The sequence below is a fragment of the Phasianus colchicus genome, chromosome 11 (genome assembly GCF_987193195.1).
Source record: "Phasianus colchicus chromosome 11, bPhaCol1.hap1.1, whole genome shotgun sequence".
Taxonomy (NCBI): domain Eukaryota; kingdom Metazoa; phylum Chordata; class Aves; order Galliformes; family Phasianidae; genus Phasianus; species Phasianus colchicus.
This window is the reverse complement of record NC_143446.1, coordinates 10,893,955-10,912,060: the sequence shown is the minus strand read 5'-3', so window position 1 is coordinate 10,912,060 and position 18,106 is coordinate 10,893,955. Positions and strand designations below refer to the sequence as shown.

General features: G+C 45.8%; 2 long non-coding RNA genes across 2 annotated transcripts; one reads left to right on the top strand and one right to left on the bottom strand.

Annotated features, from left to right (window-relative positions):
* Positions 1-1,436: 1,436 nt before the first annotated feature.
* On the bottom strand, positions 1,437-8,163 carry LOC149916436 (uncharacterized). The gene is made up of 3 exons (XR_016469913.1): positions 8,014-8,163; positions 3,790-3,949; positions 1,437-2,871 (listed from the first exon to the last, which is right to left on the bottom strand). It is a non-coding gene; the product is annotated as an uncharacterized LOC149916436 (long non-coding RNA).
* Positions 8,164-14,435: 6,272 nt separating this feature from the next.
* Positions 14,436-17,808, top strand: LOC149916435 (uncharacterized). Its single transcript, XR_016469912.1, has 4 exons — positions 14,436-14,579; positions 15,077-15,190; positions 15,558-15,624; positions 17,411-17,808. It is a non-coding gene; the product is annotated as an uncharacterized LOC149916435 (long non-coding RNA).
* The last annotated feature ends 298 nt before the right edge of the window (positions 17,809-18,106 follow it).

The window sequence follows — 18,106 nt, the reverse complement described above, 5'->3', positions numbered from 1 at the left end:
CTTAAGGCCATTGCCTCTCCCTCAGACCCCACCAACTTCCTAGGCCCAAAACAGAGCATATTCCATCACATCAAATCGACTCCAGAGAAGAAGGGAAGGCTTTTCAGGATGAAAACAGAGAGGTACTCTTTGCAAAGCCAAAAATGAACTTTCCCAGCAACCTACTGCTTACTGGAAACCCTACTTTCATACACTTGGAAAAAAAAGAAAAAGAGAGGTGAGGGAATTTGGGCATATTTTACCCATCTGCTGTACAGCTCTGATCCCCAACATCCATGATAATACAGTTGCTGGAGGGCTTCAAGGGACAGCCTCAAGCAGTGCTGGGCTGCGTCCATCTGGGAGGAGGTCAGCACTCACTCAGGAACATCTCCATAAGATTGTTATTTCTCCCTCAGCTCTACAAGAGAGAAATCACATTATGACCAGAATTGATAAGGAAAAGCAGAGCTGGGACAAGGAAGATGTCTAAGAACAGAAGCACAAGCACTCTCTTCTGAGCTCCAAATGCAGTAAATAAATAAATACATGGATAGCTAGATAAACAAATAAAAAGCCTTTGAACTTCCCTTTGATTCCTGAACTCTTCTGGCCTTTTTTTTTTCTTTTCTTTTTTTCTCCAGACTCATGGATGCATTTCTAACCTCAGAAATAAAATCCTCCTTTTGTAACAGGCAGTAATTGGCTTTTGGGGAGTGAGGCCACCAGACTTGTCCCTAATCCCATTCATAATTCCAGTCCCATGTTCAGAGCTGGGCTGCCTGGCACTTCTCTCCACAAAAGGCTTGGATGAGGGGAATCAGCTGTTTCCTTCAGCCACTGCCTGTGTCTGGCTTGATATATTCTTAAATACAGAGGGGAAAAAAAATGAAAAAGGCAGTTGACAGAACAGGTTTGTTGGGGAGACACTGATGTGAATTTGATTTCTCTAAGTGGTGCATTGCTCTATTATCAAGACACACAAAGCAGTGTCAATCACCTTGTCCTAGCACAAAAGCTAAGTGCTTGGCAAAAGGTTGGCAGCAATAAGCACACCGGTGTGGGTGGCAGGGTGTTATGAAAGTGAGTTCCAGTTTGATCAGAGCTGCTTAGATTATGAGGGTGTTAGAGTGTGTTTGTCATGATTTTAAGTGTTAAACCTTGGAAGTGGTATAGAAAGGCTGACATGAAAGAGTCTGAACAACACATCCACGGATGCTTATATTGAAAGGTCTGTAGAGCCAAACACAGATCATAGCTGTGATTTCTCAGTTGTCCTTGGAAAGCCTTCAGCTCAAATACCTTCCACCGTAGGATCATTTATTGAGCAGGCACCAATTGCAGTGTGGTTTTTCTGCAGGTCACCCTACCTTCAGAGAATGCTTGCACACACTGGACCTCTCCAAGGACCAGTGGAGGGAGGGCAGACTGAGAGACAGTTATTCTCCTGCCCCAGCACTAGACACCAGAGATCCTTGCAGAGAGGGGAAATCAATTCCTCCAGGAGGCAATTCAGGTAGGGAGCATGTTCAGGTGCCCTCAACCTGCCCGCATGCTTCTGTCCCAACAGCATGTGCCAGTAAGTGTCAGAATGAGATAGGAATGAAGCAGAACTACTGCTCCAACAAAATCAAGCCTGTTCACCAATCCAAATACATCTTAGTATCTTCTCCAGAAGGAAAAAAAGCACACACAGCATTTATTAAATTATTCTGACTTTTTCTTATTACTGTCTCTCCTGGTTCAGACTAAAGCATTAAAAAGCCACGATGCACATTGATCTTGTGCTATTTCCCATTTAATATTGAAGCACTTGAAGCTCATGGGAAAGGTCATTCTGATCACATCTCTACCTGAGCAGATTTGGAGTGCACAAATGAACATCCAGGCACACCAATCTCCTCCCACCGTACACTGCTGTTCCCTTTGGGTCAAATACTGCCAGGCTACACTGAGCCTCCTGGTTGGCACTCACTAAAAGACACAAAATGTCCTTTAAAAGGAGACAAAGCCAACATAGAATGGAATCAAGAGGAACTCCAGCTGGACTGTTATCGTGGAAGCTGCCATAAACTGTAGAGGTGAACTCCAAATGAAAGATCACACAACAGGGATCTGGAGGTAAGCAGATGGCTTTTAAAACTGGAAGTCTCACACCAGCTACAAGCAAGTAATTACCAGCAAGTCACAGCTGTGCTGGACCACATGAGCAGGTGAAAATGTGACTATGCTATGGTGTGATCACACTGCCAGCATCCTCCGACACAACTCCTCTTCCCTAGCTAGCCCTAATGCTACCAGATGTAAGGGGTTATTTGATTCAGAGAGATCAGAGTAATTTCTCCTTAGGAGGCCTTTAAAAACAAGGGTGGGAAGGAAGTTAACAAGATGCTCTGAAGTGGTGGATGAGTGTAGCTATCATTGCAAGAGGTGAGGAGTGCATCCAGACAAATGCAGAGCTTTCCAAAGAGAATGCCAAGGACTGGGGCTGAGGGGGAGGTTTCTTCACTGCTTGCTGACCAAGTCAGTCTTCTCTTGAATGCATCAAGACACGCTGTTCAGAAATGTTGCATCTCCCTCATAATGAATCACTGGCTATAAGCCCCAACCGGGAGGAAGCAGCTAACACTGAGTGTCTGATCCAGACTGATGGGCTAGACTACAAAAGCCAATCTGACTTCAGCAGTCAGTCTGCTCCATGTGCTTGGCTTCTTTTCCAGCTGCTTTGCCCAATATGTCTAAGGAGCGTAGATGAGCACCTGTCTGGGCCAGTGCATGTGGAGTGACAGTTCCCTGGGGTGCTGCTCCTGAAGGAGTATGCAGCAGGAACAGAAGGCTGCATACAGATAACTCTTCCCTCTGCTTCCTTCCTCCATCCTTCCTTTCAACAATCTGAAGAGAAGAGGGTGAAGGAAACGGTACTCGGATTTAATAAACTAACAACCATCACACAGGGCTTTTAGCTGCAAGTGAGCCAAGTGTCCTGTAACATTAAATAAATGCAAGATTAACCTTCAAGGCTCCCACACTAAATTATTTATCTTGAGAAGCAGGGAGGTCAGGATTGAAACAAAGGGTAAATATTTGACAAAGGCACTGGTTGCACAGCTGCTTGCTGAGTGTGCCAGTGTCACCGTGCTTCCCACCTGTGCTCTGCAGCCCATCAGCACCCCAGGATCCAGCTGTGGGATGAGGGGATGCCCTCACATTGCTGTCTATGGTACCCCATTTGGCCACTGGGTCAGGGGACAGCCCCTGCAGTAGAGCAGGGGATGATACCTGCCGTGATTTCACCAAGCATCTGATGCTCCATAATTAGCAGCCGCATCTGCCTTCAATAATGGAGTATTATTAACCACATGATTTACATACAACCATTTATGTAGACACTGTAGGCAGGGAATTACCTGATAACGAAATACCCTGCTGTTCAGGCTAAGTGACAGAGTCAGAAATATTAGTCTGCTTAATCAAAGCACTAACAACGTGGAATAGACGAAAATATTTTGCCATTCCCTAGCTGATCTCCCCCATTAAGATCCTCAAGCGTTCTTCCGTCAAAGATATGCCAATTATTTTCCTATCAATAAAAAAATTAAAATGTAGCCACTGCTGGGAAAGCATACAACATCTGTTTAACAGTGAATAGCAACATCACAATGCATTTTAAGGTGAGAATGCAAAAGACAGCTGCAGTCAGGACTGATGTAATTAGTCAGGACATACAGTACCTTAAATCACCAGCTCTATACTTCCCAGACACACCAGGCTTCGGAGGGAGAAGTGGACAGGATTTCAGTGTTAACTCACCTGAAAATAATTCCCTTAACACTCTTTTTTTCTCTGGAAGGTGCATCACCAGGGCATTAATATACCTTTCCTTGTAGCATCCCTTTCTCCATTTACTTTCCTGTCCCAGCTTTAAAACATCCCAATGTAGGTACAATGGACTACAGGAGACTACAGCATGCTGTAGAAAAAGAAAAAATATATAAAGATGAGGGAAAAAAAGCTCTAAGCTGAGAAATAAAAAACCTTTCAGCTAGTTTTGAATGCAAAAAATTGTCAGCATCATATTCCAAGTGAATTGTGAAGGAGAGAGCAAAGTGAGGTGCCCTCTGCCCTGGGCTGCTGCTTAGTGGGATGTGCTCCAGCAGCTGTGTATCCTGTCCCATTTGTGTACAAGGCATTAAACCACACACCTGGTGTGAGGTCAGGAAGGGATTTTCTCTGAGTGAAGGGAATCGCTGAAAGGGGCTTTTGCATGCCTTCACAGTAAGGTGTGTGCTTTGGGCTGTCAGATCATCTGCTTATTTCCACGTGGCAAATCCTTGCTGTTTCAGAGATCAAAGGTGCTGACTCTTGATTTCATGGTGTCTCCAAGAAGCACTTTAATCTGTGGGATTGCTCATGGACAAGGGGAGAATTGATGCTGCAAAACTCCTCCCAGCAAAAACTCCAGGTGGGACCCCGACCCATTTTCCCCTTGCACCAAATTCACCCATCCTGAAGAACCACTTCCCAAAATGTCCCATCACTCCCATGAGCCAACAAGGCAGAGCCAGGAGCCCCAGAGAAACAATGTCAGGGGGCTGGAAATGCGATGGTGGGAGAGAAGAGCACCTCATCAGCTGATGGAGGCTTTGTCTCTGCAGCCAGAGATCACGTGTGTTAGCACAGGGTAAGTAGGGTGAGTAAGCTGTGAAACCCAAGTGCCATGGAGCTATGTTGCTTTCAAATACTTAAGAGTACAGCTATAGGGAAAGAAGGCATAGCAACAAATACTTGACCTGCTCTGCTCCAGAGACATAGCTGGAGCCTATTCTAGCTTTAATGCAGTCTCTTAACGCCTACTGCTGTTAATGGTTCCTGCATAATAAGGGGGATTACGGATCTATTACCAATCTGTCACCTCTTAAAGAATATGCCATTAATCATGATCGTTTATTTGCAAATTGGTTTATAATTTTGAAAATCTTTTGCAAATTACTTTAAATGGAAGAGGGTGGGGGGCAAGGGACTTCCAAAGCAGACTTCCATGCTATTTATTTCCTTGGTTTAGTGCCCCTTTTTGAGTCAAATCGCCACTTATGCATGTCTGTGTGTGAATATATATATTTAAATACAGGAATACACTGGATGAGCACAACCAGACATGCATGGCTTGCTCCTTTAATACCAGCCTTCTCATAGAGACTCCTCACTGCTTTCCCCATTTTTGCATCCTTCAAAATCAGAGAATCATTTAGAGTGGAAAGACCACTTAGATCATCTAGTACAAGCATCAAACCATCACCATCATGCAAACTCATAGAGTCATTAAGGTTGGAAAAGAGCTCTAAGATCACCAAGTCCAACCATCAGCCCACCACCACTATACCACCAAGCCACTCAATGCAACGTGCACCCTTTTCTTGAACACCTCCAGGGACGGTGATTCCATCACCACCATGGGCAGCTTGTTCCAATGCCTCACCACTTTTTCTGAGAAGAAATTTTTCCTCGTATCCAATCAGAACCTCCCCTGGTACAACTGAAATCCATTAACTCTCATCTGATTTCTTATGTCACCCCTGCGCCCACTCCACGCTCCCTTGGCTGGAAGGTGTGCAGCTGCCGCACTCCCACCCTGCGGATTAAGGCAGCTTTGCCTGGATTATGGCTGTCAATCAAGTTCAAGTGTATTTTTAATAGTTTAATGCGTGGCACAAGGTTTCAAATAAAATCATCAAGTGCAGTCGATTAAACTCATTAAGTCCTTACGGACTCGTCTGTGTACTGCGCTGTTATCAGATCCAGAGACATGAGAATTAATTAGGCTGCTGTTATCCTTTGTCTGGATTAACATGCCAGGCCCAGCGGCCGGGTGTTTTCCTGTGGAAATACGAGGCCCGTAATCTCCTTACCAGCCCAACCGGGCAGATAGAAGCCTAAAAGATTTCTTCAACATTCCTCAAAGATCAAACAACAAGAAATGCACTGTTCTTTAAGCTTTTTTCTTCCCCTGAATTTCTTGCTCTCTTTTTTATTTTTTTTTTCTCCTTTCTCCTCAGCTCATGAATGAAAGGCAGCTCAGAGAAAAGAGCGGTCAGGTAGGAACAGCTGCAGGAGCCAGCAGGCTCTGGCTCCAAGACTGGAAATGCTCCTCACATGGACCACCCAACCAAGATGCAATGGGACTGTCCTGAAAGCTCCCTCTGCTGCCTAGGGTCCTTCCTTCTCCATGTGACTCACTGCATCAAACTCTACAAAATTGGTGATATTCTGGTACCTACCCATTGAACAGAGTCCTGCTTCTGAAATACCAGTCCTACAAAAATGATCCTATGCAACTTGCTCCACAGAGGGAAATAGATTGTTCATCATCACAAGATTTTTAACATAGAACAGCTTACCCTCATATATCCAATACTCATGCTATGTAATATACAATGCAATACTAATAGATATAGCAGAACAAATAGACTTCTGCAATCCAGAGGAGACATCTGAATTCCCTTATGACTCCTTTCTAACAGCATGAGGAACTTCACTGACATCAGAGATCTGCAAATCTCTACCCTTATATTAAGGCTGCTCCTCATTTATCAGAATCAACTACCACAGATGTGGGAGATGCACAAGTGATGGTCTACAGGTGTCTATGTGTGATGGATGAGCATTGCTGCCTCAGTCAGATCTTTGCCAGGGGGAGGTTCAGGTTGAATATTAGGAAAAATTTCTTCTCAGAAAGAGTAGTATTGGCAGTACAGGCTGCCTGTGCAAGGTTGTGGTGAAGTCACCATCCCTGGAGATGTTCAAGATAAGATTTGATGTTGCAGCAAGTGACGTGGTCTAGAGCAGCCACAGACTTGGCTGATGGGTGGACTAGATGATCTCATTGGTCTTTACAACCTTAGTGATTCTACGATTCTTTGAAGTTGGTTGGTCCTTGACTGAGCTGCTCTTTTGCAGAGTATTGTAGCTGCAGAAGGGCTTTATAAGGGCATATTGCCAACGTCAACTTTATCCAACAGGCTTTTCCAGTGGACACAAATCCTTTCCGATGGGCCAGCTGCTGGCAAACATGCTGCAACAAATTTATGGGAACATAACCATGCTGTAAAGAGATGAACTTAAGGGACAAAGAAAAGTAATCCATATTAAGGCTGGCAAGGGCTTTGCGCCTGCTAACAGTACTGCTGAATTGCATTTGAGGGGAGCTGAACTACAGCAATTTCTAAAGTAAATCACTTGGGCCTGCCAGTACTTTCTCCAGTTTATTACAGAAATTTACTCACAAGGGTCAGCGACCTCTCAGTCAATGACTCCCCCAGGTGACTTCCCGAGCCACATTTAGCTACAAGCATTTGCTCTCTTTCCCTCTGATCTTCTCTTTCTCTCCTCCTCCTCTTCCACTTCCCCGTTTCATTTGCCACTCTGCTGAATCCCTTCTTTTTTCTCTCTATTGTCAAATCACGGGAGCAGGGTATGATGTGACAAGGCAGTGTTGGAGGAACAATAAGGGATGTAGACATGAAGGAGCAACAGAGAGGCGAAAGGGCTGAGAAGGGAAGCTGAGAAGCCTGAACGTGATGGAAGGGAAAGGGAGGTGTGAAGAGCTGCAGGGATGGCAGTAAGGCAGCCACGCTCTCAGGAAAGGTGGAGGATTTTCAGAGCTGCTTCCCTATACAGATAATGCAAAGAGTCCCACTTTGTTCTCCAGCAAGTTCTTCAGGCCCAACATAAAACTAACCCTCATCATTTCCCCAACAGAAACTCAAGAAATTCTTCAGCAAACACTTAACACAACTGGAATGGCAACTGCTGGAAGTTCAAAGACATCCCACTCCTCAGCAAGATCCAACCCCATCCCTGCCAGCTCCGTCTGCTTCTTCCCAGACATCTCTCTGAAGCAGCTTTCAACATTGCTTGTGGTCAGCACAGTTTTCCACAAATTATTAATCACAGGAGAAAACATACAGAGCAAGCAGACAGCCTTCCTCCTTTCCCAGCTCTACAAGGTTCTCCTTTCAGTGTATTCTTCTCACTTACCTTTTTCCTTTCTTGTCCCCCACCATAAGGAATTGAAGAATGTCTCTTTAAGGTCTCTATGCTTGCTGCCTCGCAGCATACCCTTGTAAATCAGATAAATATCTCAAGGATCCTCATCCTGGGAAAATTGAGATAATTGCGCCAAATTGAAGTGCCTCTTTCCCCCCCTCTCCTTTTTTTTTCCTTCTTCTCTTTTCAGCTGGAGTCTCTTGTAGTAACAGGTGTGCTGACTGCTAATTCCTGCACAGGAGTTACTCCCTTTCTCAGAAGGGATGGCCCTCAATAGCTGGTCTCAGGCAAGCTCCATCATGAGAAGCTCCATCTGTCAAGAAGGTCCTGAGTGATGTGACCTAAGCTAGACTAATGCAAGTGGGTACTTAGTCTCTTCTAACCCTCATACAATTATAGAATATCCCGAGATGGAAGGGACCCACAAGGATCGTTATATGTCCGGGCAACACCACACACCATACAAGAGGAGAAATGGACCCCAGAACCAGCCTGACTTTCTTGTCATTACCATGTACATGCATCTCCTAGTCTAGAAATGTGAAAATGCCTCCCCCCAGCTGTTAATACATCTAGTTATTTACCCAGCCTCCCACCTTAATGGCCAAAGGCACCAGAAAAAAGAGGGATAGGGCAGCAGGTTGGGAGAAAAGCAGAGGACAGAAGGAAGAGGTGAGGAGATCGAGGGACAAGCAATGACCCTGCTGCTTTTCTACCAGGGCAGGAGGAAAACCTTACAAAACAGAAGTCAACAGTGTTTTGCTTTTGGCATTCAATAGCCAAAAACACAAGAAAATTGGGACTGTCAGAGAAATGGAAGATGAATGATGGTGCAATCCAAAGGGGATGATTACTTCTCTAAGAGATTTCCAAGCAACACCTGGGGTCTTAGGGGGAGCCAGTAAAAAGGGCTTTTAGGTGACTTTGCTTAAGACAGAGAGCATAAGTATAGAAGATGCTCAGAGAGGCACACTCTGGCTATGCTCATAAAACCAGAGAGGTAGCAAGCAGTGCAGAGTGACATGATAGCACTGAGTGTGGCCTTCATAATTACAAGCATCCAAATGCAGATTAGATCTTCCAACTCAACCTGCTACTCTAAAGCACACATTGGTGGGAGAGAGCAGAGCAGGCTGGCTCCAGGCCCTGGGAGATGGTCGCTGAGCTTGGGTGAGCAGTCTCAAGGCTGCAGGTGGGCTCAAAGAGGAGACAACAGCTGTTTCTGCTTCACCCAGATCAGATCTTCCATGCCAGGCCACCCTACCCTTGTTCCCATCAGTGCCACAGCTCTCCATAGAATCATCGGAGGCCATTCTTCTGAAAATGCTCTCACACTCACCAAAAATAACCTGAGAGCCTGGGCAGGGCTGAAAGAAGATGAATGCATCAGCTGAACAAAGCAGCTCAGACCTGCTGCTCCATCCAGAGCTTGGCCAGCATTTCTCTATCCATTCCAGCTTTGGGGAGGGAGGAAGCAGAGTAGGAAAATAGCTTCCCAGGAAGCCCAATAATGAAGAATGGATGGAAGGAAGTCTCATGAATCAACTCTGAATGCAGCCACGATGTTTTCACCTTCCCCAGCCAAATCACCGGAAGGTGATACACCATGTGCTGCCATGTCTTGTACTCAGGGCACATGCAACAGAAACTCACTCTTCTACTTGCCCCATGCTGTCCATATAGAATCATAGAATCAATAAGGCTGGAAAAGACCACTAAGATCACCAAGTCCAACCATCAACCCACCCCCACCATGCCCACTGTCCACATCCCTCAGTGCCACATCTCCACATTTCTTAAACACTTGCAGGGGCAGTGACTCCACCACCTTCCAGGGCAGCCTGTTCTCTTTCTGAGAAAAAAATGTTTCCTAATATCCAACCTGAACTGCCTCTGGTGCAATTTGAGGCCATTACTTCTCGTCTACATAGACAAAGCTAGAGCTTGGGTCCACAAAGACCCAACTTGAGCTTGTAAGCACTACCACAAACACAGACAAGGGAGGTTTGTTCTCTTTGGCTCTTCTGAACCTTTGTAGCAGCATTCAAAGAGGATAAGGACAGGTTCCAGCACCTGCAAGACAAGATGACCCTGTCCAGCGTGCATACAACACAAGCCACCCCTGGCATCAGCAGTCTCCACGTGATATTTCCATTCCTTTCAGGAGGAAAATGCTTGACGATGTTTTGACTCCCTATTCAGAGACTCCCACACAGCACTTTATAATCCAACTTTGCTCTCAAATACACATCCTGGGCTGCATCCCAGAGATGTATGTCAGGCATGAAGCGCTGTCAGTCAGCCCCAGTCACAACACTTCAGGGCTTAGGAGAAGTCTGATGGATCGGAGTGAAGGGGGAGGAAAAGAAAAGGCTGAGCAGCGAAAAATGAAAGGAGAAAGACAAATCAAGTGAAGAAATGGCAGGGACTATGCCATACAGCAAGGATGCTTTTCATCTGTGATACAGCAGTGGTGTCAGGCACTGAAAAGGACAAAGATGTTCAGACAGAGTCAGGCAGGGAGGAAGCTGGTCTGACACCCGGTGACTCTCATCCGCCTTGTTCTCCAAGTAGCTGCGGGCAGCAGGGACTGAGACTCACTGCCACATCAGCAGCACAGCAATTAATGTCAAGTGGGCTGTAGGGACAAAGCTACCAGAGAAAGTGTGTGCCTGGCTAAATGCCACTTCTTGAGTTGGCTTGGATATCTGCAGCCCTCAGTCAGGAGCAGCCAAACGGCCACAGCACTGGGATTTCCCACACCATGTTCATGAGGTGCAGGAAAGGGTCACTGCAGGACTGACCTGGGGCAGTTCTCCTCTCATGACCCATATGTTTTCCCATATAAGAAGACATCTGCAATAGTGAGTATCAAGAAAGGCAAAACTGAACAAAATAGGAACTACCATGGGAGCAATCAAAACTGCACTCATGTGAAGACAAAGGGGAATAAATTTAAGCAGGTGTTCAGAAGAAGTGACTAAGAAAGAGCAGTGGGTGAAGGAAGAGGTTCCTCCCAGTTCTGGATAATGAAGAAAATGGAGAAAAGATCTCAAACACTGCGCAGAAGCTTGAGATTAGTCAAGTATGATCACATCAAGAATTTCAGTCTCTTCCACCATGCAGGAAATGAATAAATATTCATTGGGATGAAGAGACTGGCAGGGGAAGAGATGACTCTGTAACTTAATTGAGATAGGTATTTACTGAAGCTTGAGCAGGAACCCACATCTCCTCTACTCCCAGGTGAGTACCTGAGTGCCTATGGTGGAAGTCTGACTCTTCAGTCCCTCTCTGCGATCCAGGGGTTTGATATTTTTTACTTATTACTCACAAAATGAAAAAGCTCAAATGGCAGAGACTGAGCAGAATCAGACAACAGGGCCACAGAACCATGCTGAGCAACGACCAGTCTTGCAGATCACTTTTATGACCTAAACATTAGAAAAAAGAAATGTCCAAAGAAAGGAGTGAGTCTTCTCCTTCACTGGGTCATCTTCATCATGAATGACTTCTAGAAAGTACTGCAAAACAGCTCTACAGACACAAGAAGAGATCAAGGAGAGAGAAAGATCCCAGGCACCCCACCATTCCCCACCCTGACCTCGACCTGCAAAGATATCAGCCTGACAGCACATGCTTGCAAGCCTCAGCCCAGCTCAGGCTGGGTGAACGTGACAATCCATTTCTGACAGCGTGTCAATACAAAGCAATTTAGGAGTGCATGAAAAATCGACCTGAGGTAACAGGCAATTTCTCTGCTCTGCTGGTTAGACAGAAGTAGGGACCAATGAGGCCAGCAGCCCTGAGCGTGCTCACCTCGGCAGCACCCGCTCTGCCGGCCGCGTGCTGTCACGTTAGCAGCTCTCACCAGGACCAGGGACTGAAAAAGGGAGGAGCACAGCATCGTCTGCAGAGCGTGGTCTCAGGATGGGGACAAAGGAGAGCTGAGGTTCCTTTTACCCATTAAGATTTTGTTAATTGGGAGGCATTTCAATATGTAAAATAAGAAGTTTGTTGAAATAGAGTAGGAAGACTTAAATGTATGCGTTATCACAAAGCAGCATCCTGACCTTAAGCCCATGCAACCTGCCCCATGGGCAGGGAGCTCCAACACAAAGATTGGCGTAGAAAAGCAGAGGGTGAGCCTGATCCAAGCAATTTTGTCTGCAAATGTGGAAAGCAGCAGCATGCTGGCAATGCTCATCCAGCACAACGGGCTCACGGACACTCCCATCATGCTAAAAGCATCACGATCTGTCATTATTAAAAGCAGAAAGCACAACAGATGGAGCTTACACCGCTGAACCCAGCCCTTTTCTCCCTCCCAGCCACAGGATGTTTCAGCCTGAAGAGCTGATGCAGATCCCTCATTCATCTAGAGAGGATAGAAGTGCCGCCTCCACTGAGAGAGGAGTAGAAATGATACTTGCTTCCTGTTTTTCAGATCAAACAACTTTGAATTGGATAATAATATCCAACTCATGTTAGATATTAGAAAAAGTTTATTCTCCTAAAGGGTGGTGATGCACTGGCACAGGCTGCCCAGGGAGGTGGTGGAAGCACTGGCCCTGGAGGTGTCCAAGAACCGTGGAGATGTGGCACTAAGGGATGTGGACAGTGGGCATGGTAGGGGTGGGACAATGGTTGGATTTGGTGATCTTAGTGGTCTCTTCCAACCTTAATGATTCTATGATTTGGGCTGAACTTCCTGCCCATGCTGCACTGCCCACATACAGCTCCAGAAGGGGCTAAGCAAGGAAATGCACAAATCAAAGAATGGGAAGAATGGGTGGAGAGAGGAAATAAAGTTGCAGCAAATCTGCCAGAATGGCATGCTGTGTTCAACCTACCGTGGTCACATGCTTTACCCAGAAAATCGTGGGCTTGAGCTGGAGAGGCAGGGTCTGGGGTTGGGTCCTTTTTGTGTGGTTGCATTAAGAGTAACGTACCCATTTTATTTGGCTTTAATAAGCTAGTTAATGCATGTTTACAAAATTAAAAGTCTTTATTAAAGGCAGATGTAATGGTGTATGAATAGCTAAGCATCAACGCTGCCTTCAGATCATCCGCAGCTTCAGTGTCTGCTTCTAATAACCAGCTGTCACTTACAGCGATGTGGTAACTCTCTTATTAAATCCTAAATGGGCATATGGAGGTTACATTCAAAGTGGTGCTTCCCCCCTACGTTTCTATCTTTTCCCACACATGACTGAGCCAACTCATGATTCCCTGCAACATTTTTCCCCTTCATTAATGAGATGCGTGTTGAGATCAGAAAGGCCAGATGATGACCACTCTTTCTGTTTTTACATCACTTTGGAAAAACTCATCAGACTCCCTGTATGTCAAAGGAGTCCTAACACATCCCAGATGCCTCAGTGCTAATTGTGCTTTTTCTACTTGAAACCACTAAGCTCTCCCAAGAAGTACTGCAACCACAAGCCTCATTTGTCCGACACTGCCATGCTCCTGGACTGCTTTGCAGTAATAGCCTGGCAAGTTCAACCCTTAGATGAGCTACCACCAACACCACAGCACAAACACCTCCTTATTTACACACTGCGTATTCAGAGGATGCTGGAATCCAGGACTTGCAGAAAGCAAAACTCATTTCTCTTATGGGAGTTGGGATGGAGGGTTAAACAAGAAATTGATCTTGTCTGCAAGTTTCCAGGAAAAACACCATCAAAAATAAACAGTACTTACCAATCAGGGTAACACTTTCACCTTCTATTGTTTTTCTTATACTTTGCTTTTTACCTGAGGCAGATGCAACCAGCAAGACACAGAGGGACATGTTTTAGTGGGCATGGTGGTGATGGATTGGCAGTCAGATTTGATGATCGTGGTGGTCTTTTTGAACCCCAACGATTCCATGAAGGCAGGGAGCAGCACTTGTACCTTGCAGCACTGTGCCCTCCAGCTGGCAGCAGAGAGGATGTGCTTCCCCTGCCTGGTCATGCCAGCAGGCTGAAGCCACACTGGCTGTATAGGAGCAGCAAGAAGGGACAGCTCTGCTTTGCCCTGCACAGGTTCCATCATTAGGACTCATCTCACGCAAACTGCTTCCTGATTCCCCATCTTTCCCTGACATGGATCTATATGCTCTTAATAGCATTTGAATAGTTAGCGCAGTTGGCTGGGGAGAGGAGGAGGCAGGCAGGCAACTGAAGAGCACTGGTGCTGCAGCATATTAACAGTGTGTCAGCGTGGGCCAGCCTTGCAGACGTGGGGGAATGATGATCGTGTGTTTAGAAGGGCCTGATCCCATCTCCCTCAGCCTTCCAGCTCTCTGCAGTGGTTTAGACTGGGAATCTGAAAACCACGAAACAAAGGGAACAGGGCACCACGTTCCAGAAACCACACTCACAGAGCTGTGGCCTCATCACTTACCGCAGCACAGTGGGATTGCATCCCACTCCTGAGAGCAGCTGTGTGTGCGAGGTACCTCAAGTGCCCACGTCGCTCCTCCAACTGCAGATTCATGCTCTTCCTAGGGACACCCTTTCATTTTTCATCATTATCAAGGAGAGCTGGGAGTTGTTTCATGCCAGGTAAGTGCACATGCAGATATGTTGCTGTAAAGTCTGAAAGAAGCAGAAACAGATCCTTCCTTGCACCCCATGGAGCTGAGCAGCCAACTGCCTGCACCAGGCCATGGGCACTGCAGCTCTGGGAAGTGGAGGAGAGCGGCAGGGGATGTGCTCTCCTGCTGTTCTCTCTCCTAAGCACTACTGTCAGCTGCAAGCACATGATATTTGTGGTCTATGCTTGCCCATCCTCATGTCTGAAGGTCCTGTACACAGTGCTATCAATCATCTGCAGAAATATTAAGCTGCTAGAGAGCTGACACTGTCATGTGCTGTATTCATTCACTTGAGGATCAAGTGTCCAAATGAAAGTGGTAATGGAGTCCAAACACAGAGCCTTCTCTGTCCCTGATCTCATTATGGCCCTGATGTGTGCCCCAACCCCTTTCCCTCCAGGTCTCTCTTCCCACAGCACTGACCACAGCTCATAAATTAATAAGTGCATGTACTTTTAAAATCAGGTTTGTGGTGAGGGAGAAAGCAAAGATGAAGTGGAAAGGAGGAGAGAGAAAACAGACGCAATACATGCAAACCCGCACAAACAGCTGAAACACTGCAAAAAGATTTAACGACAGGTAAATCCACCAGAACACAAACCCCTTGGTCTCTAGTGGGCACAGTGGGGATGGGTTGATGGTTGGACTGAGTGATCTTAGTGGTCTTTTCCAACCTGAATGATTCTATGATTCTAACCACCAGCCAGATACCGCAATAGGTTTCCTAGCAATGGCAGTGTGGCGCACGAAAACCCAGAATCCTTTGTTCTTACTCCAATTACGTGCCAAGTTAAACACAGAGAAAAAAAAATACCTAATCCACAGTCACTCTTTAATCTTGTGCAGTTTATTAAAACCAAGAGGACAAAATAATCCACCCAGGATGGCAACTTGGGGGCTGCTCGTTCCCTCTCCAGAAAAAAATCAGTTTGTGTTTCTCCTGAAGGTCCCAGGAGGCTCAGAGACCAGAAGATACTGACAATGTGCTACAGGAAAGAAGGGGGGAAAAAAAGGTAATTATGGAAAAGGTTCAGAGGAAAGTTTGTTTCTGCACAGCTGCCGAGGGCAAGTGGGAGCAGAACGTGCAGCAGGAGCTGCTGGCTCCAGGCTTGGGGGCAACCAGAGGATTGCACCAAGCCAGCTGGGGCAGGCTCATCCTGAGCCACAAAAAGGCTGGAGAAGGGAGGAGGAAGAGGCCTTTGTGCTGCAAGCTACAGGGAGAGGAGCTACGGGGGAGAACCTATGTTGGATAAGTTGCATGGGGAAAGACCTGACCTATGCCCTGTGTTGCCCAGTTTGACTAGTGCTAGATAAGTTTGAATGGACATGGAGAAACTATCGGAAAAATACTTACACTGGGAGACTAGCTTGCCAAAAGAAGACCAAAAAAGCCCTAAACTCCTGCAATAGTAAGGTCCAGACATCCTCACTGTAACTCTCATAAAATGGAGTGGCAGCAGAAGATGCAGCACCAAGAAATGATATTGGTTTAGACTCAACAATGGTAAGTGATGAGAGCACTGTGGGAGAGCGGTAACTGGAAAATAATGATGGACAGGGTGACTTACTTAAAACTTATGCCATATTTGACTTATTTTAAACAGAACAGACAGATAAACAGTAGTAGAGTGCTGCCTAAAGGTTCCTGGTTTCAAAAGGGCAAACACAAGTCTTGGATATAAAATAGAAGTTCAGATGTCTTCAAACCAAATGCAAAAATCCCCAGAGAATGCATGTGAAGTATGGAAAAAAAAATACTCAAGGAGCAGCTCCTGAGTAGCTCCTACCTTGCTGAAATGAATATTGTAATAGGGACAGACGGAATAAGGAGAGAGCATAAAAAGGGAAATGATTAAGCAGCAGAGAAAGCAGTTTTTTTAGGGGCTGTGAAGTAGAGAGATGGAGTGAGAAATGCCAGAAGTCAAACTGAATTAGACTTTAGGAAAGATATTAAAACAAATAATGAAAGGTTCTCTGTCCATACAAACACAAAGATAATAAAGACAGAACAGGCAATGCTGTGAACAGGACAGAGGAAGAGTTCACAAAAATCTAGGTGAGGCCCCAAGACTAAATGAATTCTTCTCTGCAGCTCTGAACAGAGACAGTAATTGTAAGCATATGGACTAAGCTGCGTAACCAGCAGGGAAGGTCGTTGAACGGCTTCGTTTGGAGGGGACCTTGCAGATCTTCTATAGTTTCAACCCCCCTACTGTGGGCTGGTTACCATCCCCCAGATCAGGCTGCCCAGTGCCCTACGCAACCTGGCCTTGAACACCTCCAGGAAAGGGGCATCCACAGCTTCTCTGGGCAGTTTTGCCAGTGCCTCAGCTCTCTCTGAGTAAAGAATTTTTTCCCAATATATAAAGAAAATGTACTTACCGTGGCTGAGAGGGAAGTCAAGTGATTGGCTCCTAAGTAGCTCCCAGCCCAAAGTCCTGCAGGAACCAGCCCATGCCATGACAAGGCAGGCTCTGATAGATTGATCAGTGAGGAGATGGAGAACACAATGTACAGCCTGTAATAAGAAGAATGAAAAAGCAATATGAGCATCCAACAACCCAGCATGAAAGGGAAGAAGAGAGGACAAGAGAAGGGCTGTGGGATTCCGGACTGTCCTGTTTGAGGACTTCTCATTTTTGTCTTATTTTTTCTGTTAATAACTAATCTCATAGATAAAGGAAAATCTGTGTTTTAGAGAATCGTGTAATGCAGTGGCATGATCACAAAATCATAGAATCATTTGAGTTGGAAGGGACCTTTAAAGACCATCGGGTCTTATTCTCCTGCAATTTACAGGGACACCTCCAGCTCCATCAGATGCTCAGAGCCTGGTCCAGCCTGAAAATGGGAATGATGGGAAGTGATTTGTTATGGTAAAGTGAATGAGGCTTAGCCTAGGCAATGTAGAGCCATGGGATCTGATGGAGCAGAAGAAGGCCAGGAAAGAAGGGGACAGCAACAACACATCACCCACTTTAAGGATTGAAGGAGTGGGGACACAGACTTTTTGTTTACGTGACCAGAGGAGACGCCATTACTCTCTGCATCCTGATTATAAACAAGGGAAAAAGCAATGGAAGAGGAAGAATGACACTGGTGCTAAAAATACGTAAAGTAGCTAGAAACATGTCTAAGCTCAAAGTGATGCCTCACTAGAGCAGCGAGGCAGCTGGGCAAATGACAGGGAAAACATAAAGAGATAAATAAAAAAGAGGAGGAAAGATTTTTTAAGAGGAAGTCTGCTAGGAGTATGAAAGGGATTTTATGAAGTGGTTCCCAGCTGGGAATTTGGCCATGGTACCAGGGTTAACACACCCACTACTCTGAAAAATACCAAGGGATTTTCAGCAGCCAGGAATTGCCAAGACTTGGGTTTTAAATCTCCACTGCTGAAACGCAACTATTTATTCAGAGCAGTTCCACTTGAGCAACTATGTGAAATGCTGCTCTGAGACTCTCAAAAGTCTCCCGGGGAGCAGGCAAAAAAATACA